This window comes from Euprymna scolopes, chromosome 40 (assembly GCF_053919585.1).
Source record: "Euprymna scolopes isolate OS-2025 chromosome 40, ASM5391958v1, whole genome shotgun sequence".
Taxonomy (NCBI): domain Eukaryota; kingdom Metazoa; phylum Mollusca; class Cephalopoda; order Sepiida; family Sepiolidae; genus Euprymna; species Euprymna scolopes.
In genome coordinates this window covers 48142867-48168236 of record NC_136521.1, presented here as the reverse complement: position 1 = coordinate 48168236, position 25370 = coordinate 48142867, and the positions used below count along the sequence as shown (strand labels likewise).

At 34.0% G+C, this 25370-nt stretch overlaps 39 non-coding genes across 39 annotated transcripts; all 39 read right to left on the bottom strand.

The window, feature by feature from the left end:
* Positions 1–337: 337 nt before the first annotated feature.
* Trnad-auc (transfer RNA aspartic acid (anticodon AUC)) lies at positions 338–409 on the bottom strand. The gene has a single exon. It is a non-coding gene; the product is annotated as a tRNA-Asp (tRNA).
* Positions 410–902: 493 nt separating this feature from the next.
* Positions 903–974, bottom strand: Trnah-gug (transfer RNA histidin (anticodon GUG)). Its single transcript has one exon. It is a non-coding gene; the product is annotated as a tRNA-His (tRNA).
* A 1344-nt stretch (positions 975–2318) lies between these two features.
* Trnah-gug (transfer RNA histidin (anticodon GUG)) lies at positions 2319–2390 on the bottom strand. Its single transcript has one exon. It is a non-coding gene; the product is annotated as a tRNA-His (tRNA).
* Positions 2391–2884: 494 nt separating this feature from the next.
* On the bottom strand, positions 2885–2956 carry Trnah-gug (transfer RNA histidin (anticodon GUG)). Its single transcript has one exon. It is a non-coding gene; the product is annotated as a tRNA-His (tRNA).
* Positions 2957–3734: 778 nt separating this feature from the next.
* Trnah-gug (transfer RNA histidin (anticodon GUG)) lies at positions 3735–3806 on the bottom strand. Its single transcript has one exon. It is a non-coding gene; the product is annotated as a tRNA-His (tRNA).
* Positions 3807–4016: 210 nt separating this feature from the next.
* Trnah-gug (transfer RNA histidin (anticodon GUG)) lies at positions 4017–4088 on the bottom strand. Its single transcript has one exon. It is a non-coding gene; the product is annotated as a tRNA-His (tRNA).
* Positions 4089–4861: 773 nt separating this feature from the next.
* Positions 4862–4933, bottom strand: Trnah-gug (transfer RNA histidin (anticodon GUG)). The gene has a single exon. It is a non-coding gene; the product is annotated as a tRNA-His (tRNA).
* A 1059-nt stretch (positions 4934–5992) lies between these two features.
* On the bottom strand, positions 5993–6064 carry Trnah-gug (transfer RNA histidin (anticodon GUG)). The gene has a single exon. It is a non-coding gene; the product is annotated as a tRNA-His (tRNA).
* A 210-nt stretch (positions 6065–6274) lies between these two features.
* Positions 6275–6346, bottom strand: Trnah-gug (transfer RNA histidin (anticodon GUG)). Its single transcript has one exon. It is a non-coding gene; the product is annotated as a tRNA-His (tRNA).
* Positions 6347–6557: 211 nt separating this feature from the next.
* Positions 6558–6629, bottom strand: Trnah-gug (transfer RNA histidin (anticodon GUG)). The gene has a single exon. It is a non-coding gene; the product is annotated as a tRNA-His (tRNA).
* A 1629-nt stretch (positions 6630–8258) lies between these two features.
* Positions 8259–8330, bottom strand: Trnah-gug (transfer RNA histidin (anticodon GUG)). Its single transcript has one exon. It is a non-coding gene; the product is annotated as a tRNA-His (tRNA).
* Positions 8331–8540: 210 nt separating this feature from the next.
* On the bottom strand, positions 8541–8612 carry Trnah-gug (transfer RNA histidin (anticodon GUG)). Its single transcript has one exon. It is a non-coding gene; the product is annotated as a tRNA-His (tRNA).
* A 211-nt stretch (positions 8613–8823) lies between these two features.
* Positions 8824–8895, bottom strand: Trnah-gug (transfer RNA histidin (anticodon GUG)). Its single transcript has one exon. It is a non-coding gene; the product is annotated as a tRNA-His (tRNA).
* Positions 8896–9106: 211 nt separating this feature from the next.
* On the bottom strand, positions 9107–9178 carry Trnah-gug (transfer RNA histidin (anticodon GUG)). The gene has a single exon. It is a non-coding gene; the product is annotated as a tRNA-His (tRNA).
* Positions 9179–9389: 211 nt separating this feature from the next.
* Positions 9390–9461, bottom strand: Trnah-gug (transfer RNA histidin (anticodon GUG)). Its single transcript has one exon. It is a non-coding gene; the product is annotated as a tRNA-His (tRNA).
* Positions 9462–10237: 776 nt separating this feature from the next.
* Trnay-gua (transfer RNA tyrosine (anticodon GUA)) lies at positions 10238–10309 on the bottom strand. The gene has a single exon. It is a non-coding gene; the product is annotated as a tRNA-Tyr (tRNA).
* Positions 10310–10804: 495 nt separating this feature from the next.
* Trnah-gug (transfer RNA histidin (anticodon GUG)) lies at positions 10805–10876 on the bottom strand. The gene has a single exon. It is a non-coding gene; the product is annotated as a tRNA-His (tRNA).
* A 211-nt stretch (positions 10877–11087) lies between these two features.
* Positions 11088–11159, bottom strand: Trnah-gug (transfer RNA histidin (anticodon GUG)). The gene has a single exon. It is a non-coding gene; the product is annotated as a tRNA-His (tRNA).
* Positions 11160–11651: 492 nt separating this feature from the next.
* On the bottom strand, positions 11652–11723 carry Trnah-gug (transfer RNA histidin (anticodon GUG)). Its single transcript has one exon. It is a non-coding gene; the product is annotated as a tRNA-His (tRNA).
* Positions 11724–12493: 770 nt separating this feature from the next.
* Trnah-gug (transfer RNA histidin (anticodon GUG)) lies at positions 12494–12565 on the bottom strand. Its single transcript has one exon. It is a non-coding gene; the product is annotated as a tRNA-His (tRNA).
* Positions 12566–12780: 215 nt separating this feature from the next.
* On the bottom strand, positions 12781–12852 carry Trnah-gug (transfer RNA histidin (anticodon GUG)). The gene has a single exon. It is a non-coding gene; the product is annotated as a tRNA-His (tRNA).
* Positions 12853–13912: 1060 nt separating this feature from the next.
* Positions 13913–13984, bottom strand: Trnah-gug (transfer RNA histidin (anticodon GUG)). The gene has a single exon. It is a non-coding gene; the product is annotated as a tRNA-His (tRNA).
* Positions 13985–14197: 213 nt separating this feature from the next.
* On the bottom strand, positions 14198–14269 carry Trnah-gug (transfer RNA histidin (anticodon GUG)). Its single transcript has one exon. It is a non-coding gene; the product is annotated as a tRNA-His (tRNA).
* A 210-nt stretch (positions 14270–14479) lies between these two features.
* Positions 14480–14551, bottom strand: Trnah-gug (transfer RNA histidin (anticodon GUG)). The gene has a single exon. It is a non-coding gene; the product is annotated as a tRNA-His (tRNA).
* Positions 14552–15043: 492 nt separating this feature from the next.
* On the bottom strand, positions 15044–15115 carry Trnah-gug (transfer RNA histidin (anticodon GUG)). The gene has a single exon. It is a non-coding gene; the product is annotated as a tRNA-His (tRNA).
* Positions 15116–15326: 211 nt separating this feature from the next.
* Positions 15327–15398, bottom strand: Trnah-gug (transfer RNA histidin (anticodon GUG)). The gene has a single exon. It is a non-coding gene; the product is annotated as a tRNA-His (tRNA).
* A 1058-nt stretch (positions 15399–16456) lies between these two features.
* Trnah-gug (transfer RNA histidin (anticodon GUG)) lies at positions 16457–16528 on the bottom strand. Its single transcript has one exon. It is a non-coding gene; the product is annotated as a tRNA-His (tRNA).
* Positions 16529–17021: 493 nt separating this feature from the next.
* On the bottom strand, positions 17022–17093 carry Trnay-gua (transfer RNA tyrosine (anticodon GUA)). Its single transcript has one exon. It is a non-coding gene; the product is annotated as a tRNA-Tyr (tRNA).
* Positions 17094–17871: 778 nt separating this feature from the next.
* Positions 17872–17943, bottom strand: Trnah-gug (transfer RNA histidin (anticodon GUG)). The gene has a single exon. It is a non-coding gene; the product is annotated as a tRNA-His (tRNA).
* A 212-nt stretch (positions 17944–18155) lies between these two features.
* Positions 18156–18227, bottom strand: Trnah-gug (transfer RNA histidin (anticodon GUG)). The gene has a single exon. It is a non-coding gene; the product is annotated as a tRNA-His (tRNA).
* A 778-nt stretch (positions 18228–19005) lies between these two features.
* Positions 19006–19077, bottom strand: Trnah-gug (transfer RNA histidin (anticodon GUG)). Its single transcript has one exon. It is a non-coding gene; the product is annotated as a tRNA-His (tRNA).
* Positions 19078–19568: 491 nt separating this feature from the next.
* On the bottom strand, positions 19569–19640 carry Trnay-gua (transfer RNA tyrosine (anticodon GUA)). The gene has a single exon. It is a non-coding gene; the product is annotated as a tRNA-Tyr (tRNA).
* Positions 19641–20984: 1344 nt separating this feature from the next.
* Positions 20985–21056, bottom strand: Trnah-gug (transfer RNA histidin (anticodon GUG)). The gene has a single exon. It is a non-coding gene; the product is annotated as a tRNA-His (tRNA).
* A 1058-nt stretch (positions 21057–22114) lies between these two features.
* Trnay-gua (transfer RNA tyrosine (anticodon GUA)) lies at positions 22115–22186 on the bottom strand. Its single transcript has one exon. It is a non-coding gene; the product is annotated as a tRNA-Tyr (tRNA).
* A 495-nt stretch (positions 22187–22681) lies between these two features.
* Positions 22682–22753, bottom strand: Trnah-gug (transfer RNA histidin (anticodon GUG)). The gene has a single exon. It is a non-coding gene; the product is annotated as a tRNA-His (tRNA).
* Positions 22754–23248: 495 nt separating this feature from the next.
* Positions 23249–23320, bottom strand: Trnah-gug (transfer RNA histidin (anticodon GUG)). The gene has a single exon. It is a non-coding gene; the product is annotated as a tRNA-His (tRNA).
* Positions 23321–24097: 777 nt separating this feature from the next.
* Trnah-gug (transfer RNA histidin (anticodon GUG)) lies at positions 24098–24169 on the bottom strand. Its single transcript has one exon. It is a non-coding gene; the product is annotated as a tRNA-His (tRNA).
* Positions 24170–24380: 211 nt separating this feature from the next.
* Trnah-gug (transfer RNA histidin (anticodon GUG)) lies at positions 24381–24452 on the bottom strand. The gene has a single exon. It is a non-coding gene; the product is annotated as a tRNA-His (tRNA).
* A 779-nt stretch (positions 24453–25231) lies between these two features.
* Trnah-gug (transfer RNA histidin (anticodon GUG)) lies at positions 25232–25303 on the bottom strand. Its single transcript has one exon. It is a non-coding gene; the product is annotated as a tRNA-His (tRNA).
* Between the last annotated feature and the right edge of the window lie 67 nt (positions 25304–25370).

The following is a 25370-nucleotide window of genomic DNA, read 5'->3' as shown; positions in this document are numbered from 1 at the left end:
AATACATTTATTAATTAGGTGATTAAGGATTCACAAGTTGTACAAAACATCAATGCCGTGACCAGGATTCGAACCTGGGTTACCACGGCCACAACGTGGGGGTCCTAACCTCTAGACGATCACGTCTAACACTGACGCCTGTCACTTTTGCTGTATAACAAAATATTACTTTAAATCAATATAAAAAAAACCCAAAACAAGACTGATGACTAGAAATATTAACTGTTACTCAATGTCATCTATATAGATGTTAAAAAAGATCAAGTTAAAAATAAATGTGTTCAAATAAATTTATTAATTAGGTGATTATGGATTCACAAGTTGTACAAAACATCAATGCCGTGACCAGGATTCGAACCTGGGTTACCACGGCGATAACGTGGGGTCCTAACCTCTAGACGATCACGGCTAACACTGACGCCTGTCCTTTTTGCTGTATAAAAAAATATTACTTTAAATCAATATAAAAAAACCCAAAACAAGACTCATGACTAGAAATATTAACTGTTACCCAATGTCATCTATATACATGTTAAAAAATATCAAGTTAAAAATACATGTTTTCAAATAAATTTATTAATTAGGTGATTATGGATTCACAAGTTGTACAAAACATCAATGCCGTGACCAGGATTCGAACCTGGGTTACCACGGCCACAACGTTGGGTCCTAACCTCTAGACGATCACGGCTAACACTGACGCCTGTCACTTTTGCTATATAACAAGATATTACTTTAAATCAATATAAAAAAAAACCAAAACAAGACTCATGACTAGAAATATTAACTGGTTACCAATGTCATCTATATACATGTTAAAAAAGATCAAGTTAAAAATAAATGTTTTCAAATAAATTTATTAATTAGGTAGTTATGGATCCACAAGTTGTACAAAACATCAATGCCGTGACCAGGATTCGAACCTGGGTTACCACGGCCACAACGTGGGGTCCTAACCTCTAGACGATCACGGCTAACACTGACGCCTGTGCTTTTTGCTGTATAACAAAATATTACTTTAAATCAATATAAAACAAAACCCAAAACAAGACTCATGACTAGAAATATTAACTCTTACTCAATGTCATCTATTTACATGTTAAAAAAGATCAAGTGATAAATAAATGTTTTCAAATACATTTATTAATTAGGTGATTAAGGATTCACAAGTTGTACAAAACATCAATGCCGTGACCAGGATTTGAACCTGGGTTATCACGGCCACAACGTGGGGTCCTACCCTCTAGACGATCACGGCTAACACTGACGCCTGTCCTTTTTGCTGTATAACAAAATATTACTTTAAATCAATATAAAAAAAACCCAAAACAAGACTCATGACTAGAAATATTAACTGTTACGCAATGTCATCTATATAGATGTTAAAAAAGATCAAGTTAAAAATAAATGTGTTCAAATACATTTATTAATTAGGTGATTATGGATTCACAAGTTGTACAAAACATCAATGCCGTGACCAGTATTCGAACCTGGGTTACCACGGCCACAACGTGGGGTCCTAACCTCTAGACGATCACGGCTAACACTGACCCCTGTCCTTTTTGCTGTATAACAAAATATTACTTTAAATCAATATTAAAAAAAAACCCAAAACAAGACTCATGACTAGAAATATTAACTCTTACTCAATGTCATCTATTTACATGTTAAAAAAGATCAAGTTAAAAATACATGTTTTCAAATAAATTTATTAATTAGGTAGTTATGGATTCACAAGTTGTACAAAAACTCAATGCTGACCAGGATTCGAACCTGGGTTACATACGGCCACAACGTGGGGTCCTAACCTCTAGACGATCACGGCTAACACTGACGCCTGTCACTTTTGCTGTATAACAAAATATTACTTTAAATCAATATAAAAAAAAACCAAAACAAGACTCATGACTAGAAATATTAACTGGTACCCAATGTCATCTATATACATGTTAAAAAAGATCAAGTTAAAAATAAATGTTTTCAAACAAATTTATTAATTAGGTAGTTATGGATCCACAAGTTGTACAAAACATCAATGCCGTGACCAGGATTCGAACCTGGGTTACTACGGCTAGAACGTGGGGTCCTAACCTCTAGACGATCACGGCTAACACTGACGCCTGTCCTTTTTGCTGTATAACAAAATATTACTTTAAATCAATATAAAAAAACCCAAAACAAGACTCATGACTAGAAATATTAACTCTTACTCAATGTCATCTATATACATGTTAAAAAAGATCAAGTTAAAAATAAATGTTTTCAAATACATTTATTAATTAGGTGATTAAGGATTCACAAGTTGTACAAAACATCAATGCCGTGACCAGGATTCGAACCTGGGTTACCACGGCCACAACGTGGGGTCCTAACCTCTAGACGATCACGGCTAACACTGACGCCTGTCCTTTTTGCTGTATAACAAAATATTACTTTAAATCAATATAAAAAAAACCCAAAACAAGACTCATGACTAGAAATATTAACTGTTACCCAATGTCATCTATATACATGTTAAAAAAGATCAAGTTAAAAATAAATGTTTTCAAACAAATTTATTAATTAGGTAGTTATGGATCCACAAGTTGTACAAAACATCAATGCCGTGACCAGGATTCGAACCTGGGTTACCACGGCTAGAACGTGGGGTCCTAACCTCTAGACGATCACGGCTAACACTGACGCCTGTCCTTTTTGCTGTATAACAAAATATTACTTTAAATCAATATAACAAAAACCCAAAACAAGACTCATGACTAGAAATATTAACTGGTACCCAATGTCATCTATATAGATGTTAAAAAAGATCAAGTTAAAAATACATGTTTTCAAATACATTTATTAATTAGGTGATTAAGGATTCACAAGTTGTACAAAACATCAATGCCGTGACCAGGATTCGAACCTGGGTTACCACGGCCACAACGTGGGGTCCTAACCTCTAGACGATCACGGCTAACACTGACGCCTGTCCTTTTTGCTGTAAAACAAAATATTACTTTAAATCAATTACAGAAAAAACCCAAAACAAGACTCATGACTAGAAATATTAACTCTTACTCAATGTCATCTATATACATGTTAAAAAAGATCAAGTTAAAAATAAATGTTTTCAAATACATTTATTAATTAGGTGATTAAGGATTCACAAGTTGTACAAAACATCAATGCCGTGACCAGGATTCGAACCTGGGTTACCACGGCCACAACGTGGGGGTCCTAACCTCTAGACGATCACGGCTAACACTGACGCCTGTCCTTTTTGCTGTATAACAAAATATTACTTTAAATCAATATAAAAAAACCCAAAACAAGACTCATGACTAGAAATATTAACTGTTACCCAATGTCATCTATATACATGTTAAAAAATATCAAGTTAAAAATACATGTTTTCAAATAAATTTATTAATTAGGTGATTATGGATTCACAAGTTGTACAAAACATCAATGCCGTGACCAGGATTCGAACCTGGGTTACCACGGCCACAACGTTGGGTCCTAACCTCTAGACGATCACGGCTAACACTGACGCCTGTCACTTTTGCTATATAACAAAATATTACTTTAAATCAATATAAAAAAAAACCAAAACAAGACTCATGACTAGAAATATTAACTGGTACCCAATGTCATCTATATACATGTTAAAAAAGATCAAGTTATAAATAAATGTTTTCAAATAAATTTATTAATTAGGTGATTAAGGATTCACAAGTTGTACAAAACATCAATGCCGTGACCAGGATTCGAACCTGGGTTACCACGGCCACAACGTGGGGTCCTAACCTCTAGACGATCACGGCTAACACTGACGCCTGTCCTTTTTGCTGTATAAAAAATATTACTTTAAATCAATATAAAAAAAACCCAAAACAAGACTCATGACTAGAAATATTAACTCTTACTCAATGTAATCTATTTACATGTTAAAAAAGATCAAGTTAAAAATAAATGTTTTCAAATACATTTATTAATAAGGTGATTAAGGATTCACAAGTTGTACAAAACATCAATGCCGTGACCAGGATTCGAACCTGGGTTACCACGGCCACAACGTGGGGTCCTAACCTCTAGACGATCACGGCTAACACTGACGCCTGCCCTTTTTACTGTATAACAAAATATTACTTTAAATCAATATAAAATAACCCAAAACAAGACTCATGACTAGAAATATTAACTCTTAGTCAATGTCATCTATATACATTTTACAAAAGATCAAGTTAAAAATACATGTTTTCAAATACATTTATTAATTAGGTGATTAAGGATTCACAAGTTGTACAAAACATCAATGCCGTGCCAGGATTCGAACCTGGGTTACCACGGCCACAACGTGGGGTCCTAACCTCTAGACGATCACGGCTAACACTGACGCCTGTCCTTTTTGCTGTATAACAAAATATTACTTTAAATCAATATAAAAAAAAAACAAAACAAGACTCATCACTAGAAATATGAACTCTTACTCAATGTCATCTATATACATGTTAAAAAAGATCAAGTTAAAAATAAATGTTTTCAAAGACATTTGTTAATTATGTGATTATGGATTCACAAGTTGTACAAAACGTCAATGCCGTGCCAGGATTCGAACCTGGGTTACCACGGCCACAACGTGGGGTCCTAACCTCTAGACGATCACGGCTAACACTGACCCCTGTCCTTTTGGCTGTATAACAAAATATTACTTTAAATAAATATAAAAAAACCCAAAACAAGACTCATGACTAGAAATATTAACTGGTACCCAATATCATCTATTTACATGTTAAAAAAGATCAAGTTAAAAATAAATGTTTTCAAATACATTTATTAATTAGGTGATTATGGATTCACAAGTTGTACAAAACAACAATGCCGTGACCAGGATTCGAACCTGGGTTACCACGGCCACAACGTGGGGTCCTAACCTCTAGACGATCACGGCTAACACTGACGCCTGTCCTTTTTGCTGTATTACAAAATATTACTTTAAATCAATATAAAAAAAACCCAAAACAAGACTCATGACTAGAAATATTAACTGGTACCCAATGTCATCTATATACATGTTAAAAAAGATCAAGTTAAAAATAAATGTTTTCAAATAAATTTATTAATTAGGTAGTTATGGATTCACAAGTTGTACAAAACATCAATGCCGTGACCAGGATGCGAACCTGGGTTACCACGGCCACAACGTGGGGTCCTAACCTCTAGACGATCACGGCTAACACTGACGCCTGTCCTTTTGGCTGTATAACAAAATATTACTTTAAATAAATATAAAAAAACCCAAAACAAGACTCATGACTAGAAATATTAACTCTTACTCAATGTCATCTATATACATGTTAAAAAAGATCAAGTTAAAAATAAATGTTTTCAAATGCATTTGTTAATTAGGTGATTATGGATTCACAAGTTGTACAAAACATCAATGCCGTGACCAGGATTACACCCTGGGTTACCACGGCCACAACGTGGGGTCCTAACCTCTAGACGATCACGGCTAACACTGACGCCTGTGCTTTTTGCTGTATAACAAAATATTACTTTAAATCAATATAAAAAAAAAAACAAAACATAACTCATGACTAGAAATATTAACTCTTACTCAATGTCATCTATTTACATGTTATAAAAGATCAAGTTAAAAATAAATGTTTTCAAATACATTTATTAATTAGGTGATTAAGGATTCACAAGTTGTACAAAACATCAATGCCGTGACCAGAATTCGAACCTGGGTTACCACGGCCACAACGTGGGGTCCTAACCTCTAGACGATCACGGCTAACATTGACGCCTGTCCTTCTAGCTGTATAACAAAATATTACTTTAAATCAATATAAAAAAACCCAAAACAAGACTCATGACCAGAAATATTAACTCTTACTCAATGTCATCTATATACATGTTAAAAAAGATCAAGTTAAAAATAAATGTTTTCAAATACATTTATTAATTAGGTGATTAAGGATTCACAAGTTGTACAAAACATCAATGCCGTGACCAGGATTCGAACCTGGGTCACCACGGCCACAACGTGGGGTCCTAACCTCTAGACGATCACAGCTAACACTGACGCCTGTGCTTTTTGCTGTATAACAAAATATTACTTTAAATCAATATAAAAAAACTGAAAACAAGACTCATGACTAGAAATATTAACTCTTACTCAATGTCATCTATTTACATGTTAAAAAAGATCAAGTTAAAAATAAATGTTTTCAAATACATTTATTAATTAGGTGATTAAGGATTCACAAGTTGTACAAAACATCAATGCCGTGACCAGGATTCGAACCTGGGTTACCACGGCCACAACGTGGGGTCCTAACCTCTAGACGATCACGGCTAACACTGACGCCTGTCCTTTTTGCTGTAAAACAAAATATTACTTTAAATCAATATAAAAAAAAACCAAAACAAGACTGATGACTAGAAATATTAACTGTTACGCAATGTCATCTATATAGATGTTAAAAAAGATCAAGTTAAAAATAAATGTTTTCAAATACATTTATTAATTAGGTGATTATGGATTCACAAGTTGTACAAAACATCAATGCCGTGACCAGGATTCGAACCTGGGTTACCACGGCCACAACGTGGGGTCCTAACCTCTAGACGATCACGGCTAACACTGACGCCTGTCCTTTTTGCTGTATAACAAAATATTACTTTAAATCAATATTAAAAAAAAAACCCAAAACAAGACTCATGACTAGAAATATTAACTGGTACCCAATGTCATCTATATACATGTTAAAAAAGATCAAGTTAAAAATAAATGTTTTCAAATAAATTTATTAATTAGGTAGTTATGGATTCACAAGTTGTACAAAACATCAATGCCGTGACCAGGATGCGAACCTGGGTTACCACGGCCACAACGTGGGGTCCTAACCTCTAGACGATCACGGCTAACACTGACGCCTGTCCTTTTGGCTGTATAACAAAATATTACTTTAAATAAATATAAAAAAAAACCCAAAACAAGACTCATGACTAGAAATATTAACTCTTACTCAATGTCATCTATATACATGTTAAAAAAGATCAAGTTAAAAATAAATGTTTTCAAATGCATTTGTTAATTAGGTGATTATGGATTCACAAGTTGTACAAAACATCAATGCCGTGACCAGGATTACACCCTGGGTTACCACGGCCACAACGTGGGGTCCTAACCTCTAGACGATCACGGCTAACACTGACGCCTGTGCTTTTTGCTGTATAACAAAATATTACTTTAAATCAATATAAAAAAAAAACCAAAACATAACTCATGACTAGAAATATTAACTCTTACTCAATGTCATCTATTTACATGTTATAAAAGATCAAGTTAAAAATAAATGTTTTCAAATACATTTATTAATTAGGTGATTAAGGATTCGCAAGTTGTACAAAACATCAATGCCGTTACCAGGATTCGAACCTGGGTTACCACGGCCGCAACGTGGGGTCCTAACCTCTAGACGATCACGGCTAACACTGACGCCTGTCCTTTTTGCTGTATAACAAAATATTACTTTAAATCAATATAAAAAAAACCCAAAACAAGACTCATGACTAGAAATATTAACTGTTACGCAATGTCATCTATATAGATGTTAAAAAAGATCAAGTTAAAAATAAATGTGTTCAAATAAATTTATTAATTAGGTGATTTTGGATTCACAAGTTGTGCAAAACATCAATGCCGTGACCAGGATTCGAACCTTGGTTACCACGGCCACAACGTGGGGTCCTAACCTCTAGACGATCAAAGCTAACACTGACGCCTGTCCTTTTTGCTGTATAACAAAATATTACTTTAAATCAATATAAAATAAACCCAAAACAAGACTCATGACTAGAAATATTAACTGTTACCCAATGTCATCTATATACATGTTAAAAAAGATCAAGTTAAAAATAAATGTTTTCAAATAAATTTATTAATTAGGTGATTATGGATTCACAAGTTGTACAAAACATCAATGCTGACCAGGATTCGAACCTGGGTTACCACGGCCACAACGTTGGATCCTAACCTCGAGACGATCACGGCTAACACTGACGCCTGTCCTTTTTGCTGTATAACAAAATATTACTTTAAATCAATATAAAAAAAACCGAAAACAAGACTCATGACTAGAAATATTAACTCTTACTCAATGTAATCTATTTACATGTTAAAAAAGATCAAGTTAAAAATAAATGTTTTCAAATACATTTATTAATAAGGTTATTAAGGATTCACAAGTTGTACAAAACATCAATGCCGTGACCAGGATTCGAACCTGGGTTACCACGGCCACAACGTGGGGTCCTAACCTCTAGACGATCACGGCTAACACTGACGCCTGCCCTTTTTACTGTATAACAAAATATTACTTTAAATCAATATAAAAAAACCCAAAACAAGACTCATGACTAGAAATATTAACTCTTACTCAATGTCATCTATTTACATGGTAAAAAAGATCAAGTTAAAAATACATGTTTTCAAATACATTTATTAATTAGGTGATTATGGATTCACAAGTTGTACAAAACATCAATGCCGTGACCAGGATTCGAACCTGGGTTACCACGGCCACAACGTGGGGTCCTAACCTCTAGACGATCACGGCTAACACTGACGCCTGTCCTTTTTGCTGTATTACAAAATATTACTTTAAATCAATATAAAAAAAACCCAAAACAAGACTGATGACTAGAAATATTAACTGTTACGCAATGTCATCTATATAGATGTTAAAAAAGATCAAGTTAAAAATAAATGTGTTCAAATAAATTTATTAATTAGGTGATTATGGATTCACAAGTTGTACAAAACATCAATGCCGTGACCAGGATTCGAACCTGGGTTACCACGGCCACAACGTGGGGTCCTAACCTCTAGACGATCACGGCTAACACTGACGCCTGTCCTTTTTGCTGTATAACAAAATATTACTTTAAATCAATATAAAAAAAACCCAAAACAAGACTGATGACTAGAAATATTAACTGTTACGCAATGTCATCTATATACATGTTAAAAAAGATCAAGTTAAAAATAAATGTTTTCAAATAAATTTATTAATTAGGTGATTATGGATTCACAAGTTGTACAAAACATCAATGCCGTGACCAGGATTCGAACCTGGGTTACCACGGCCACAACGTGGGGTCCTAACCTCTAGACGATCACGGCTAACACTGACGCCTGTCCTTTTTGCTGTATAACAAAATATTACTTTAAATCAATATAAAAAAAACCGAAAACAAGACTCATGACTAGAAATATTAAATCTTACTCAATGTCATCTATTTACATGTTAAAAAAGATCAAGTTAAAAATGAATGTTTTCAAATACATTTATTAATTAGGTGATTAAGGATTCACAAGTTGTACAAAACATCAATGCCGTGACCAGGATTCGAACCTGGGTTACCACGGCCACAACGTGGGGTCCTAACCTCTAGACGATCACGGCTAACACTGACGCCTTTGCTTTTTGCTGTATAACAAAATATTACTTTAAATCAATATAAAAAAAAACCCAAAACAAGACTCATGACTAGAAATATTAACTGTTACGCAATGTCATCTATATAGATGTTAAAAAAGATCAAGTTAAAAATAAATGTGTTCAAATAAATTTATTGATTAGGTGATTATGGATTCACAAGTTGTACAAAACATCAATGCCGTGACCAGGATTCGAACCTGGGTTACCACGGCCACAATGTGGGGTCCTAACCTCTAGACGATCACGGCTAACACTGACGCCTGTCACTTTTGCTGTATAACAAAATATTACTTTAAATCAATATAAAAAAAAACCAAAACAAGACTCATGACTAGAAATATTAACTGTTACGCAATGTAATCTATATAGATGTTAAAAAAGATCAAGTTAAAAATATATGTGTTCAAATAAATTTATTGATTAGGTGATTATGGATTCACAAGTTGTACAAAAACTCAATGCTGACCAGGATTCGAACCTGGGTTACCACGGCCACAACGTTGGGTCCTAACCTCTAGACGATCACGGCTAACACTGACGCCTGTCACTTTTGCTGTATAACAAAATATTACTTTAAATCAATATAAAAAAAAACCAAAACAAGACTCATGACTAGAAATATTAACTGGTACCCAATGTCATCTATATACATGTTAGAAAAGATCAAGTTAAAAATAAATGTTTTCAAACAAATTTATTAATTAGGTAGTTATGGATCCACAAGTTGTACAAAACATCAATGCCGTGACCAGGATTCGAACCTGGGTTACCACGGCTACAACGTGGGGTCCTAACCTCTAGACGATCACGGCTAACACTGACGCCTGTCCTTTTTGCTGTATAACAAAATATTACTTTAAATCAATATAAAAAAACCCAAAACAAGACTCATGACTAGAAATATTAACTCTTACTCAATGTCATCTATATACATGTTAAAAAAGATCAAGTTAAAAATAAATGTTTTCAAATACATTTATTAATTAGGTGATTAAGGATTCACAAGTTGTACAAAACATCAATGCCGTGACCAGGATTCGCACCTGGGTTACCACGGCCACAACGTGGGGGTCCTAACCTCTAGACGATCACGGCTAACACTGACGCCTTTGCTTTTTGCTGTATAACAAAATATTACTTTAAATCAATATAAAAAAAAACCCAAAACAAGACTCATGACTAGAAATATTAACTGTTACGCAATGTCATCTATATAGATGTTAAAAAAGATCAAGTTAAAAATAAATGTGTTCAAATAAATTTATTGATTAGGTGATTATGGATTCACAAGTTGTACAAAACATCAATGCCGTGACCAGGATTCGAACCTGGGTTACCACGGCCACAACGTGGGATCCTAACCTCTAGACGATCACGGCTAACACTGACGCCTGTCCTTTTTGCTGTATAACAAAATATTACTTTAAATCAATATAAAAAAACCCGAAAACAAGACTCATGACTAGAAATATTAACTCTTACTCAATGTAATCTATTTACATGTTAAAAAAGATCAAGTTAAAAATAAATGTTTTCAAATACATTTATTAATAAGGTTATTAAGGATTCACAAGTTGTACAAAACATCAATGCCGTGACCAGGATTCGAACCTGGGTTACCACGGCCACAACGTGGGGTCCTAACCTCTAGACGATCACGGCTAACACTGACGCCTGCCCTTTTTACTGTATAACAAAATATTACTTTAAATCAATATAAAATAACCCAAAACAAGACTCATGACTAGAAATATTAACTCTTAGTCAATGTCATCTATATACATTTTACAAAAGATCAAGTTAAAAATACATGTTTTCAAATACATTTATTAATTAGGTGATTAAGGTTTCACAAGTTGTACAAAACATCAATGCCGTGCCAGGATTCGAACCTGGGTTACCACGGCCACAACGTGGAGTCCTAACCTCTAGACGATCACGGCTAACACTGACGCCTGTCCTTTTTGCTGTATAACAAAATATTACTTTAAATCAATTTAAAAAAAACCCAAAACAAAACTCATGACTAGAAATATTAACTGGTACCCAATGTCATCTATATAGATGTTAAAAAAGATCAAGTTAAAAATAAATGTGTTCAAATAAATTTATTAATTAGGTGATTATGGATTCACAAGTTGTACAAAACATCAATGCCGTGACCAGGATTCGAACCTGGGTTACCACGGCCACAACGTGGGGTCCTAACCTCTAGACGATCACGGCTAACACTGACGCCTGTCCTTTTTGCTGTATAACAAAATATTACTTTAAATCAATATAAAAAAAAACCAAAACAAGACTCATGACTAGAAATATGAACTCTTACTCAATGTCAGCTATATACATGTTAAAAAAGATCAAGTTAAAAATAAATGTTTTCAAATACATTTATTAATTAGGTGATTATGGATTCACAAGTTGTACAAAACATCAATGCCGTGCCAGGATTCGAACCTGGGTTACCACGGCCACAACGTGGGGTCCTAACCTCTAGACGATCACGGCTAACACTGACGCCTGTCCTTTTTGCTGTATAACAAAATATTACTTTAAATCAATATTAAAAAAAAAACCAAAACAACACTCATGACTAGAAATATTAACTCTTACTCAATGTCATCTATTTACATGTTAAAAAAGATCAAGTTAAAAATACATGTTTTCAAATACATTTATTAATTAGGTGATTAAGGATTCACAAGTTGTACAATGCCGTGACCAGGATTCGAACCTGGGTTACCACAGCCACAACGTGGGGTCCTAACCTCTAGACGATCACGGCTAACACTGACGCCTGTCCTTTTTGCTGTAAAACAAAATATTACTTTAAATCAATATAAAAAAAACCCAAAACAAGTCTGATGACTAGAAATATTAACTGTTACGCAATGTCATCTATATAGATGTAAAAAAAGATCAAGTTAAAAATAAATGTTTTCAAATACATTTATTAATTAGGTGATTATGGATTCACAAGTTGTACAAAACATCAATGCCGTGACCAGGATTCGAACCTGGGTTACCACGGCCACAACGTGGGGTCCTAACCTCTAGACGATCACGGCTAACACTGACGCCTGTCCCTTTTTGCTGTATAACAAAATATTACTTTAAATCAATATTAAAAAAAAAACCCAAAACAAGACTCATGACTAGAAATATTAACTCTTACTCAATGTCATCTATTTACATGTTAAAAAAGATCAAGTTAAAAATAAATGTTTTCAAATAAATTTATTAATTAGGTGATTATGGATTCACAAGTTGTACAAAACATCAATGCCGTGACCAGGATTCGAACCTGGGTTACCACGGCCACAACGTGGGGTCCTAACCTCTAGACGATCACGGCTTACACTGACGCCTGTCCTTTTTGCTGTATAACAAAATATTACTTTAAATCAATATAAAAAAAACCCAAAACAAGACTCATGACTAGAAATATTAACTGTTACCCAATGTCATCTATATACATGTAAAAAAAGATCAAGTTAAAAATACATGTTTTCAAATAAATTTATTAATTAGGTGATTATGGATTCACAAGTTGTACAAAACATCAATGCTGACCAGGATTCGAACCTGGGTTACCACGGCGACAACGTTGGGTCCTAACCTCTAGACGATCACGGCTAACACTGACGCCTGTCACTTTTGCTGTATAAAAAAAAATATTACTTTAAATCAATATAAAAAAACCCAAAACAAGACTCCTGACTAGAAATATTAACTCTTACTCAATGTAATCTATATACATTTTAAAAAAGATCAAGTTAAAAATAAATGTTTTCAAATGCATTTGTTAATTAGGTGATTATGGATTCACAAGTTGTACAAAACATCAATGCCGTGACCAGGATTACACCCTGGGTTACCACGGCCACAACGTTGGGTCCTAACCTCTAGACGATCACGGCTAACACTTACGCCTGTGCTTTTTGCTGTATAACAAAATATTACTTTAAATCAATATAAAAAAAAACCCAAAACAAGACTCATGACTAGAAATATTAACTCTTACTCAATGTCATCTTTTTACATGTTAAAAAAGATCAAGTTAAAAATAAATGTTTTCAAATAAATTTATTAATTAGGTGATAAAGGATTCACAAGTTGTACAAAACATCAATGCCGTGACCAGGATTCGAACCTGGGTTACCACGGCCACAACGTGGGGTCCTAACCTCTAGACGCTCACGGCTAACACTGACGCCTGTCTTTTTTGCTGTATAACAAAATATTACTTTAAATCAATATAAAAAAAACCCAAAACAAGACTGATGACTAGAAATATTAACTGTTACGCAATGTCATCTATATAGATTTTAAAAAAGATCAAGTTAAAAATAAATGTGTTCAAATGCATTTATTAATTAGGTGATTATGGATTCACAAGTTGTACAAAACATCAATGCCGTGACCAGGATTCGAACCTGGGTTACCACGGCCACAACGTGGGGTCCTAACCTCTAGACGATCACGGCTAACACTGACGCCTGTCCTTTTTGCTGTATAACAAAATATTACTTTAAATCAATATTAACAAAAAACCCAAAACAAGACTCATGACTACAAATATAAACTCTTACTCAATGTCATCTACATACATGTTAAAAAAGATCAAGTCAAAAAAAAATGTTTTCAAATACATTTTTTAATTAGGTGATTATGGATTCACAAGTTGTACAAAACATCAATGCCGTGACCAGGATTCGAACCTGGGTTACCACGGCCACAACGTGGGGTCCTAACCTCTGGACGATCACGGCTAACACTGACGCCTGTCACTGTTGCTGTATAAAAAATATTACTTTAAATCAATATAAAAAAACCCAAAACAAGACTCATGACTAGAAATATTAACTCTTAGTCAATGTCATCTATATACATTTTACAAAAGATCAAGTTAAAAATACATGTTTTCAAATACATTTTTTTAATTAGGTGATTATGGATTCACAAGTTGTACAAAACATCAATGCCGTGACCAGGATTCGAACCTGGGTTACCACGGCCACAACGTGGGGTCCTAACCTCTAGACGATCACGGCTAACACTGACGCCTGCCCTTTTTACTGTATAACAAAATATTACTTTAAATCAATATAAAATAACCCAAAACAAGACTCATGACTAGAAATATTAACTCTTAGTCAATGTCATCTATATACATTTTACAAAAGATCAAGTTAAAAATACATGTTTTCAAATACATTTATTAATTACGTGATTAAGGTTTCACAAGTTGTACAAAACATCAATGCCGTGCCAGGATTCGAACCTGGGTTACCACGGCCACAACGTGGTGTCCTAACCTCTAGACGATCACGGCTAACACTGACGCCTGTCCTTTTTGCTGTATAACAAAATATTACTTTAAATCAATATAAAAAAAAACCAAAACAAGACTCATGACTAGAAATATTAACTCTTACTCAATGTCATCTATATACATGTTAAAAAAGATCAAGTTAAAAATACATGTTTTCAAATAAATTTATTAATTAGGTGATTATGGATTCACAAGTTGTACAAAACATCAATGCCGTGACCAGGATTCGAACCTGGGTTACCACGGCCACAACGTGGGGTCCTAACCTCTAGACGATCACGGCTACCACTGACGCCTTTCCTTTTTGCTGTATAACAAAATATTACTTTAAATCAATATAAAAAAACCCAAAACAAGACTCATGACTAGAAATATTAACTCTTAGTCAATGTCATCTATATACATTTTACAAAAGATCAAGTTAAAAATACATGTTTTCAAATACATTTTTTTAATTAGGTGATTATGGATTCACAAGTTGTACAAAACATCAATGCCGTGACCAGGATTCGAACCTGGGTTACCACGGCCACAACGTGGGGTCCTAACCTCTAGACGATCACGGCTAACACTGACGCCTGTCCTTTTTGCTGTATAACAAAATATTACTTTAAATCAATATAAAAAAAACCCAAAACAAGACTCATGACTAGAAATATTTACTCTTACTCAATGTCATCTATTTACATGTTAAAAAAGATCAAGTAAAAAATAAATGTTTTCAAATACATTTATTAATTAGGTGATTAAGGATTCACAAGTTGTACAAAACATCAATGCTGACCAGGATTCGAACCTGGGTTACCACGGCTACAACGTGGGGTCCTAACCTCTAGACGATCACGGCTAACACTGACGCCTGTCCCAATTTGCTGTATAACAAAATATTACTTTAAATCAATATAAAAAAACCCAAAACAAGACTCATGACTAGAAATATTAACTGTTACCCAATGTCATCTATATACATGTTAAAAAAGATCAAGTTAAAAATACCTGTTCTCAAATAAATTTATTAATTAGGTGATTATGGATTCACAAGTTGTACAAAAACTCAATGCTGACCAGGATTCGAACCTGGGTTACCACGGCTACAACGTGGGGTCCTAACCTCTAGACGATCACGGCTAACACTGACGCCTGTCCTTTTTGCTGTATAAAAAAATATTACTTTAAATCAATATAAAAAAACCCAAAACAAGACTCATGACTAGAAATATTAACTCTTACTCAATGTCATCTATATACATGTTAAAAAAGATCAAGTTAAAAATAAATGTTTTCAAATACATTTATTAATTAGGTGATTAAGGATTCACAAGTTGTACAAAACATCAATGCCGTGACCAGGATTCGCACCTGGGTTACCACGGCCACAACGTGGGGGTCCTAACCTCTAGACGATCACGGCTAACACTGACGCCTTTGCTTTTTGCTGTATAACAAAATATTACTTTAAATCAATATAAAAAAAAACCCAAAACAAGACTCATGACTAAAAATATTAACTCTTAGTCAATGTCATCTATATACATTTTACAAAAGATCAAGTTAAAAATACATGTTTTCAAATACATTTTTTTAATTAGGTGATTATGGATTCACAAGTTGTACAAAACATCAATGCCGTGACCAGGATTCGAACCTGGGTTACCACGGCCACAACGTGGGGTCCTAACCTCTAGACGATCACGGCTAAAACTGACGCCTGTCATTTTTGCTGTATAACAAAATATTACTTTAAATCAATATAAAAAAAAACTCAAAACAAGACTCATGACTAGAAATATTAACTGTAAAAAATTGTCATCTATATACATGTTAAAAAAGATCAAGTTAAAAATACATGTTTTCAAATAAATTTATTAATTAGGTGATTATGGATTCACAAGTTGTACAAAAACTCAATGCTGACCAGGATTCGAACCTGGGTTACCACGGCCACAACGTTGGGTCCTAACCTCTAGACGATCACGGCTAACACTGACGCCTGTCACTTTTGCTGTATAACAAAATATTACTTTAAATCAATATAAAAAAAAACCAAAACAAGACTCATGACTAGAAATATTAACTGGTACCCAATGTCATCTATATACATGTTAAAAAAGATCAAGTTAAAAATAAATGTTTTCAAACAAATTTATTAATTAGGTAGTTATGGATCCACAAGTTGTACAAAACATCAATGCCGTGACCAGGATTCGAACCTGGGTTACCACGGCTACAACGTGGGGTCCTAACCTCTAGACGATCACGGCTAACACTGACGCCTGTCCTTTTTGCTGTATAACAAAATATTACTTTAAATCAATATAAAAAAACCCAAAACAAGACTCATGACTAGAAATATTAACTCTTACTCAATGTCATCTATATACATGTTAAAAAAGATCAAGTTAAAAATAAATGTTTTCAAATACATTTATTAATTAGGTGATTAAGGATTCACAAGTTGTACAAAACATCAATGCCGTGACCAGGATTCGCACCTGGGTTACCACGGCCACAACGTGGGGGTCCTAACCTCTAGACGATCACGGCTAACACTGACGCCTGTCCTTTTTGCTGTATAACAAAATATTACTTTAAATCAATATAAAAAAAAACCCAAAACAAGACTCATGACTAGAAATATTAACTCTTACTCAATGTCATCTATTTACATGTTAAAAAAGATCAAGTTAAAAATAAATGTTTTCAAATACATTTATTAATTAGGTGATTAAGGATTCACAAGTTGTACAAAACATCAATGCCGTGACCAGGATTCGAACCTGGGTTACCACGGCCACAACGTGGGGTCCTAACCTCTAGACAGTCACGGCTAACACTGACGCCTGTCCTTTTTGCTGTATAACAAAATATTACTTTATATCAATATAAAAAAAACCCAAAACAAGACTCATGACTAGAAATATTAACTGTTACGCAATGTCATCTATATAGATGTTAAAAAAGATCAAGTTAAAAATAAATGTGTTCAAATAAATTTATTGATTAGGTGATTATGGATTCACAAGTTGTACAAAAAATCAATGCCGTGACCAGGATTCGAACCTGGGTTACCACGGCCACAACGTGGGGTCCTAACCTCTAGACGATCACGGCTAACACTGACGCCTGTCCTTTTTGCTGTATAACAAAATATTACTTTAAATCACTATAAAAAAAAAACCAAAACAAGACTCATGACTAGAAATATTAACCCTTACTCAATGTCATCTATTTACATGTTAAAAAAGATCAAGTTAAAAATAAATGTTTTCAAATACATTTATTAATTAGGTGATTAAGGATTCACAAGTTGTACAAAACATCAATGCCGTGACCAGGATTCGAACCTGGGTTACCACGGCCACAACGTGGGGTCCTAACCTCTAGACGATCACGGCTACCACTGACGCCTTTCGTTGTTGCTGTATAACAAAATATTACTTTAAATAAATATTTAAAAAAAAACCAAAACAAGACTCATGACTAGAAATATTAACTCTTACTCAATGTCATCTATTTACATGTTAAAAAAGATCAAGTTAAAAATAAATGTTTTCAAATACATTTATTAATTAGGTGATTAAGGATTCACAAGTTGTACAAAACATCAATGCCGTGACCAGGATTCGAACCTGGGTTTCAACGGCCACAACGTGGGGTCCTAACCTCTAGACGATCACGGCTAACACTGACGCCTGTCCGTTTTGCTGTATAACAAAATATTACTTTAAATCAATATAAAAAAAACCCAAAACAAGACTGATGACTAGAAATATTAACTGTTACGCAATGTCATCTATATAGATGTTTAAAAAGATCAAGTTAAAAATAAATGTGTTCAAATACATTTATTAATTAGGTGATTATGGATTCACAAGTTGTACAAAACACCAATGCCGTGACCAGGATTCGAACCTGGGTTACCACGGCCACAACGTTGGGTCCTAACCTCTAGACGATCACGGCTACCACTGACGCCTTTCCTTTTTGCTGTATAACAAAATATTACTTTAAATCAATATAAAAAAACCCAAAACAAGACTCATGACTAGAAATATTAACTCTTAGTCAATGTCATCTATTTACATGTTAAAAAAGATCAAGTTAAAAATAAATGTTTTCAAATACATTTATTAATTAGGTGATTAAGGATTCACAAGTTGTACAAAACATCAATGCCGTGACCAGGATTCGAACCTGGGTTACCACGGCCACAACGTGGGGTCCTAACCTCTAGACGATCACGGCTAACACTGACGCCTGTCCTTTTTGCTGTATAACAAAATATTACTTTAAATCAATATAAAAAAAACCCAAAACAAGACTCATGACTAGAAATATTAACTGTTACCCAATGTCATCTATATACATGTTAAAAAAGATCAAGTTAAAAATACATGTTTTCAAATAAATTTATTAATTAGGTGATTATGGATTCACAAGTTGTACAAAAACTCAATGCTGACCAGGATTCGAACCTGGGTTACCACGGCCACAACGTTGGGTCCTAACCTCTAGACGATCACGGCTAACACTGCCGCCTGTCACTTCTGCTGTATAAAAAAATATTACTTTAAATCAATATAAAAAAAAACCAAAACAAGACTCATGACTAGAAATATTAACTGGTACCCAATGTCATCTATATACATGTTAAAAAGATCAAGTTAAAAATAAATGTTTTCAAACAAATTTATTAATTAGGTAGTTATGGATCCACAAGTTGTACAAAAAATCAATGCCGTGACCAGGATTCGAACCTGGGTTACCACGGCTACAACGTGGGGTCCTAACCTCTAGACGATCACGGCTAACACTGACGCCTGTCCTTTTTGCTGTATAACAAAATATTACTTTAAATCAATATAAAAAAACCCAAAACAAGACTCATGACTAGAAATATTAACTCTTACTCAATGTCATCTATATACATGTTAAAAAAGATCAAGTTAAAAATAAATGTTTTCAAATACATTTATTAATTAGGTGATTAAGGATTCACAAGTTGTACAAAACATCAATGCCGTGACCAGGATTCGCACCTGGGTTACCACGGCCACAACGTGGGGGTCCTAACCTCTAGACGATCACGGCTAACACTGACGCCTTTGCTTTTTGCTGTATAACAAAATATTACTTTATATCAATATAAAAAAAAACCCAAAACAAGACTCATGACTAGAAATATTAACTCTTACTCAATGTCATCTATTTACATGTTAAAAAAGATCAAGTTAAAAATAAATGTTTTCAAATACATTTATTAATTAGGTGAGTAAGGATTCACAAGTTGTACAAAACATCAATGCCGTGACCAGGATTCGAACCTGGGTTACCACGGCCACAACGTTGGGTCCTAACCTCTAGACGATCACGGCTAACACTGACGCCTGTCCTTTTTGCTGTATAACAAAATATTACTTTAAATCAATATAAAAAAAACCCAAAACAAGACTCATGACTAGAAATATAAACTGTTACGCAATGTCATCTATATAGATGTTAAAAAAGATCAAGTTAAAAATAAATGTGTTCAAATAAATTTATTGATTAGGTGATTATGGATTCACAAGTTGTACAAAACATCAATGCCGTGACCAGGATTCGCACCTGGGTTACCACGGCCACAACGTGGGGGTCCTAACCTCTAGACGATCACGGCTAACACTGACGCCTGTCCTTTTTGCTGTATAAAAAAATATTACTTTAAATCAATATAAAAAAACCCAAAACAAGACTCATGACTAGAAATATTAACTCTTACTCAATGTAATCTATTTACATGTTAAAAAAGATCAAGTTAAAAATAAATGTTTTCAAATACATTTATTAATAAGGTGATTAAGGATTCACAAGTTGTACAAAACATCAATGCCGTGACCAGGATTCGAACCTGGGTTACCACGGCCACAACGTGGGGTCCTAACCTCTAAACGATCACGGCTAACACTGACGCCTGTCCTTTTTGCTGTATAAAAAAATATTACTTTAAATCAATATAAAAAAAACCCAAAACAAGACTCATGACTAGAAATATTAACTCTTACTCAATGTAATCTATTTACATGTTAAAAAAGATCAAGTTAAAAATAAATGTTTTCAAATACATTTATTAATAAGGTGATTAAGGATTCACAAGTTGTACAAAACATCAATGCCGTGACCAGGATTCGAACCTGGGTTACCACGGCCACAACGTGGGGTCCTAACCTCTAGACGATCACGGCTAACACTGACGCCTGTCCTTTTTGCTGTATAACAAAATATTACTTTAAATGAATATAAAAAAAACCCAAAACAAGACTCATGACTAGAAATATTAACTGTTACGCAATGTCATCTATATACATGTTAAAAAAGATCAAGTTAAAAATAAATGTTTTCAAATAAATTTATTAATTAGGTGATTATGGATTCACAAGTTGTACAAAACATCAATGCCGTGACCAGGATTCGAACCTGGGTTACCACGGCCACAACGTGGGGTTCTAACCTCTAGACGATCACGGCTAACACTGACGCCTGTCCTTTTTGCTGTATAACAAAATATTACTTTAAATCTCTATAAAAAAAAAACCAAAACAAGACTCATGACTAGAAATATGAACTCTTACTCAATGTCATCTATATACATGTAAAATAAGATCACGTTAAAAACAAATGTTTTCAAATAAATTTATTAATTAAGTGATTATGGATTCACAAGTTGTACAAAAACTCAATGCTGACCAGGATTCGAACCTGGGTTACCACGGCCACAACGTTGGGTCCTACCCTCTAGACGATCACGGCTAACACTGACGCCTGTCACTTTTGCTGTATAACAAAATATTACTTTAAATCAATATAAAAAAAAACCAAAACAAGACTCATGACTAGAAATATTAACTGGTACCCAATGTCATCTATATACATGTTAAAAAAGATAAAGTTAAAAATACATGTTTTCAAATAAATTTATTAATTAGGTGATTATGGATTCACAAGTTGTACAAAAACTCAATGCTGACCAGGATTCGAACCTGGGTTACCACGGCCACAACGTTGGGTCCTAACCTCTAGACGATCACGGCTAACACTGACGCCTGTCACTTTTGCTGTATAACAAAATATTACTTTAAATCAATATAAAAAAAAAACCAAAACAAGACTCATGACTAGAAATATTAACTGGTACCCAATGTCATCTATATACATGTTAAAAAAGATCAAGTTAAAAATAAATGTTTTCAAACAAATTTATTAATTAGGTAGTTATGGATCCACAAGTTGTACAAAACATCAATGCCGTGACCAGGATTCGAACCTGGGTTACCACGGCTACAACGTGGGGTCCTAACCTCTAGACGATCACGGCTAACACTGACGCCTGTCCTTTTTGCTGTATAACAAAATATTACTTTAAATCAATATAAAAAAACCCAAAACAAGACTCATGACTAGAAATATTTACTCTTACTCAATGTCATCTATATACATGTTAAAAAAGATCAAGTTAAAAATAAATGTTTTCAAATACATTTATTAATTAGGTGATTAAGGATTCACAAGTTGTACAAAAAATCAATGCCGTGACCAGGATTCGCACCTGGGTTACCACGGCCACAACGTGGGGGTCCTAACCTCTAGACGATCACGGCTAACACTGACGCCTTTGCTTTTTGCTGTATAACAAAATATTACTTTAAATCAATATAAAAAAAAAACCAAAACAAGACTCATGACTAGAAATATTAACTCTTACTCAATGTCATCTATTTACATGTTAAAAAAGATCAAGTTAAAAATAAATGTTTTCAAATACATTTATTAATTAGGTGATTATGGATTCACAAGTTGTACAAAACACCAATGCCGTGACCAGGATTCGAACCTGGGTTACCACGGCCACAACGTGGGGTCCTAACCTCTAGACGATCACGGCTAACACTGACGCCTGTCCTTTTTGCTGTATAACAAAATATTACTTTAAATCAATATAAAAAAACCCAAAACAAGACTCATGACTAGAAATATTAACTCTTACTCAATGTCATCTATATACATGTTAAAAAAGATCAAGTTAAAAATAAATGTTTTCAAATACATTTATTAATTAGGTGATTAAGGATTCACAAGTTGTACAAAACATCAATGCCGTGACCAGGATTCGCACCTGGGTTACCACGGCCACAACGTGGGGGTCCTAACCTCTAGACGATCACGGCTAACACTGACGCCTTTGCTTTTTGCTGTATAACAAAATATTACTTTAAATCAATATAAAAAAAAACCCAAAACAAGACTCATGACTAGAAATATTAACTCTTACTCAATGTCATCTATTTACATGTTAAAAAAGATCAAGTTAAAAATAAATGTTTTCAAATACATTTATTAATTAGGTGATTATGGATTCACAAGTTGTACAAAACATCAATGCCGTGACCAGGATTCGAACCTGGGTTACCACGGCCACAACGTGGGGTCCTAACCTCTAGACGATCACGGCTAACACTGACGCCTGTCCTTCTTGCTGTATAACAAAATATTACTTTAAATCAATATAAAAAAAACCCAAAACAAGACTCATGACTAGAAATATTAACTGTTACGCAATGTCATCTATATAGATGTTAAAAAAGATCAAGTTAAAAATAAATGTGTTCAAATAAATTTATTGATTAGGTGATTATGGATTCACAAGTTGTACAAAACATCAATGCCGTGACCAGGATTCGAACCTGGGTTACCACGGCCACAATTTGGGGTCCTAACCTCTAGACGATCGCGGCTAACACTGACGCCTGTCCTTTTTGCTGTATAACAAAATATTAGTTTAAATCAATATAAAAAAAACCCAAAACAAGACTCATGACTAGAAATATTAACTCTTAGTCAATGTCATCTATATACATTTTACAAAAGATCAAGTTAAAAATACATGTTTTCAAATACATTTTTTAATTAGGTGATTATGGATTCACAAGTTGTACAAAACATCAATGCCGTGACCAGGATTCGAACCTGGGTTACCACGGCCACAATGTGGGGTCCTAACCTCTAGACGATCACGGCTAACACTGACGCCTGTCACTTTTGCTGTATAACAAAATATTACTTTAAATCAATATAAAAAAAAACCAAAACAAGACTCATGACTAGAAATATTAACTGTTACGCAATGTCATCTATATAGATGTTAAAAAAGATCAAGTTAAAAATAAATGTGTTCAAACAAATTTATTGATTAGGTTATTATGGATTCACAAGTTGTACAAAACATCAATGCCGTGACCAGGATTCGAACCTGGGTTACCACGGCCACAACGTGGGGTCCTAACCTCTAGACGATCACGGCTAACACTGACGCCTGTCCTTTTTGCTGTATAAAAAAATATTACTTTAAATCAATATAAAAACACCCCAAAACAAGACTCATGACTAGAAATATTAACTCTTACTCAATGTCATCTATTTACATGTTAAAAAAGATCAAGTTAAAAATAAATGTTTTCAAATACATTTATTAATTAAGTGATTATGGATTCACAAGTTGTACAACACATCAATGCCGTGACCAGGATTCGAACCTGGGTTACCACGGCCACAACGTGGGGTCCTAACCTCTAGACGATCACGGCTAACACTGACGCCTGTCCTTTTTGCTGTATAAAAAAATATTACTTTAAATCAATATAAAAAAAACCCAAAACAAGACTCATGACTAGAAATATTAACTGGTACCCAATGTCATCTATATACATGTTAAAAAAGATCAAGTTAAAAATAAATGTTTTCAAATAAATTTATTAATTAGGTGATTATGGATTCACAAGTTGTACAAAACATCAATGCCGTGACCAGGATTCGAACCTGGGTTACCACGGCCACAACGTGGGGGTCCTAACCTCTAGACGATCACGGCTAACACTGACGCCTGTCCTTTTTGCTGTATAACAAAATATTACTTTAAATCAATATAAAAAAACCCAAAACAAGACTCATGACTAGAAATATTAACTCTTACTCAATGTCATCTATATACATGTTAAAAAAGATCAAGTTAAAAATAAATGTTTTCAAATACATTTATTAATTAGGTGATTAAGGATTCACAAGTTGTACAAAACATCAATGCCGTGACCAGGATTCGCACCTGGGTTACCACGGCCACAACGTGGGGGTCCTAACCTCTAGACGATCACGGCTAACACTGACGCCTTTGCTTTTTGCTGTACAACAAAATATTACTTTAAATCAATATAAAAAAAAAACCAAAACAAGACTCATGACTAGAAATATTAACTCTTACTCAATGTCATCTATTTACATGTTAAAAAAGATCAAGTTAAAAATAAATGTTTTCAAATACATTTATTAATTAGGTGATTATGGATTCACAAGTTGTACAAAACACCAATGCCGTGACCAGGATTCGAACCTGGGTTACCACGGCCACAACGTGGGGTCCTAACCTCTAGACGATCACGGCTAACACTGACGCCTGTCCTTTTTGCTGTATAACAAAATATTACTTTAAATCAATATAAAAAAACCCA